The sequence below is a fragment of the Gekko japonicus genome, unplaced genomic scaffold (assembly GCF_001447785.1).
Source record: "Gekko japonicus isolate JY-2015 unplaced genomic scaffold, Gekko_japonicus_V1.1 scaffold2186, whole genome shotgun sequence".
NCBI lineage: Eukaryota > Metazoa > Chordata > Lepidosauria > Squamata > Gekkonidae > Gekko > Gekko japonicus.
The window spans coordinates 38,447-41,739 of NW_015172071.1; positions in this window are offsets into that span (position 1 = coordinate 38,447).

Consider the following 3,293-nt stretch of genomic DNA (forward strand, 5'->3'; position numbering starts at 1 on the left):
GCTGTCCTCCACTGTAGGAACATCCCTGTCTGACCGGCTCCGCAGGGCTGGGATGTCACTAGACAGAGTTCCACCAGGCCAGGGTCAATCTCCAGGTGACCACAATGAGTTCCCCTGGAGAAAATGGCTGCTCTGGAGGGTGGACTCTATGGCATTCTACCCTGCCAAAGTCCCTCCCCCTCCCTAAGCCCCGCCCTCCCAGGGCTCCACCCTCAAAACATCCCAGTATTTCAAAACCCGGAGCGGGCAATCCTACCCTGTTCCCCCGAAAATAAGACCTACCCCAAAAATAAGCCCTAACAGGATTTCTATGCATTTGTGGTATAAGGCCTAGTGTGTCTTCTTGAGAAAAAATAAATATAAGACAGTGTCTTATTTTCGGGGAAACACGGTACTTGTGCCTTAGGGACAGAATCCCTTCAAAGTCAGATTTTATGTACCTGCTTCTGCAAGCCACTCCACCTCCGCAGGCCTCTATCCCAATGTCTGAGCATTCCTACTACCCACGGAGGACTACATTGGGGTCCCCAACCTTTTAGAGCCTGCAGGAACCTTTGGCGTTCTGACACAGAGTGTCGAGCGCAGCCCCAAGAACGGTTGCCGCAAAATGGCCGCCACAGGAGGCAGAGCCAGCCACAAAATGGCTACCGCAGCTTCTCTTCAGTCACGGAGTGAAGGTCCTTGCCCACGTCAACATCATTCCTGGCGCTCACCAAGTGTTTTTAGAAAGTGGGTGAGACAAGGCGGGGCTTTTGCCTCGCAAGCTTCTGCTCGACCATGGGAGATTTCATCGGCTCAGATTTCTAAAAAAGGTTGCTTTGGCAGCAGCTGCCGCCACAACACGGGGATCTTCACTGTGTGCCTGAAGGTGAGCCCTGGCCCAGTGTTCCCTCTAAGCTGAGTTAGTGTGAGCTAGCTCACCATTTTTGAGCCCCTGGCTCACAGATTTTTGTCTTAGCTCAGGAAAGGATGGCTCCAGAGAGGAAACTTATGCAGTAGCCAAATCATTCACTCACGACTTTAATGCCAGTAGCTCACAAAGTAGGATTTTTGCTCACCAGACTCCACAGCTTAGAGCAGTGGTGGCGAACCTATGGCACGGGTGCCAGAGGTGGCACTCAGAGCCCTCTATGTGGGCACCCGTGCCATCGCCCCAACCAAGCCCAGACCATCGTTAAAGTGTTGAATTCTCTGCCAAATAATTTTAAGGGATTGCTTTCCTTACTTCGTTTGGATCATCTTAAGTCAATGTATGAGTTGTTTTTTCTGAAGTAAAACCTCAGTATTCAGGTTAAATTGCTGTGTTGGCACTTTGCGATAAATAAGTGGGTTTTGGGTCGCGGTTTGGGCACTCGGTCTCTAAATAGTTCGCCATCACTGGACTAGAGGGAGAACTGGCCCTGGCAGCCATTTTTGTGGCCGGCCCCGCCTTCTGCGGCAGCCACTTTGTGCACACGCGACACGCTGCCAGAATTCAAAAGGTGTCCCCAGGCTCGACAAGGTCGGAGAGACCCTTGCCTTAAAAGGGACACACGGGGTTCTGGTTTTGTCCCACGGCAAATGCACAAACTGATCGACAAACGTGGGGAGGGTTAAGAGAAAGGCAGGATGTGCTCCCAGTGGGTCATGTGGAAAGTAGCCCCCACCCCACCGACTGCCAAGCCCGGATCAAAACAGTTTCTGTCGCCCGGCAGATCACTCCGGGCCGGCTTTGATTTCAGAGAGCAGCTTATTTCTGGGTCACAAGCAGAGGTCTCTCCACTGGGATGCGGTCGCATTTTCTTCGTCAGCTTCCTTGCAGTATAGCCTGGCTGACAGCGCTTTCCAGGCCAGGGGCTGGTGCTTCCTGGGCAATAACAATGCTCCCCCCTGCCCCCCCCAAGGGCACACCACATTAGGAAATACCAGTGCACTCTGACAGCCCTTGGGGAAGAAAGTCACCACCCAAATCTAGGGAGAGGGAAGGCAACCAATAGAACCCCTTTCCCTGCTAGAGGCACGGAAGGGTGATGAATCTAACTAGCAGCTTCATTTTTCTCAAGGGTCGATCTGGCTCCCTTGGCGGGACACCGACTGCCCCAGCCCACAAAGTCTGGGGAGTGCCCGGCCCTTTGCAAGTCCGTGCTTAGCGCAAGGCATTCAGTCCACTCCAAACGGCCACTTTTTCTGCAGTTTTATTGTTTGAATCTCTTAACACAGCACTGAGGCTCACTCGACAGCATGATTTCTTTTTAAAGTTCCGGAATACAGAATTTACCCACGACATATTCAGAGCAGGCCGGGAATTTCCGAGCACCAGGTATTTTCCTGTATGGCTCCTACGACTGGCCCACCCTTTGTGAAAACAAAGACTGTAGCAGCTCTCACGGACCAGGTTTTCACAGTTGGAAGAGTGTATTTTATTTTGTTTAAAAAAGATCCCCTTTGCAAACCCAAAAGATCTAAGCACCAAGAAACCAGTCGGTTGTTCTTCAGAGATTGCACAGGGGGTGGGGGTTCAGATAGAGTTACATACACTGGTCACAGACATCAAACTCCATGGGGTCCTGGTGTGGGGGGTAAGCAACTGGCAGCCTGCAGGCTCAGTTCCACCCCAAAGGGGCTTCCCTATTGGCCCCAGCCTAGCCCTTAATCCCATGAATTCTGCCCTCCTTCACTATCCCCACCTGACCTCTCCCAGGCAAAGGGCTCTTAAGCAGGCTTCCAACAGCGGCAAGAAGAGAAGTCTGAATTTTCTACTTCTCCATCTCAGTTGCCAATTCCTTGTGGAAGCCAAACCTAAACCAACGGGATTAGGTAGCTAAGGCATTCCAGGTGTGCTCTGCCAAAGCCTCCGTTGTTCACTCTGGAGAAAGAGGAGTTAATGAGGCCTTGGCCTACCGCGAGCCACTGGAGAGAGCCCACTGTTAAAATAAAAAACAAAAAACACCCAAGCACCAGTCATGGGTGTTCAAGCACAGAGTCTCGCAAAAGCAGCAGCTGACTTCTCACGTCCCTGGACTTTGCACCGTCTTTGCACACACGTGAAGGCTTCCCTTACATTTCCGAAGCGCTGATATTCTGGCTAGATTTTTAAGTTGTCTGCACACAGTGTGCTTCGAGCCCCAAACCGCCCTCTCTCTGCAAGAGGTGATTTGGAACGGGGGAGCGGGGAGACCAAAGCTACTACAAGGAAAGTTAGCTGCACTGAAGTCCGTCAACACAGACAGGCTTCAGAAGTTGCTGCTCTCTCAAAATTGCCTCAGTGCCTGCAGCAGGGCTTGGCAAACAACTGTCCCTACTCGAGGGCCGAA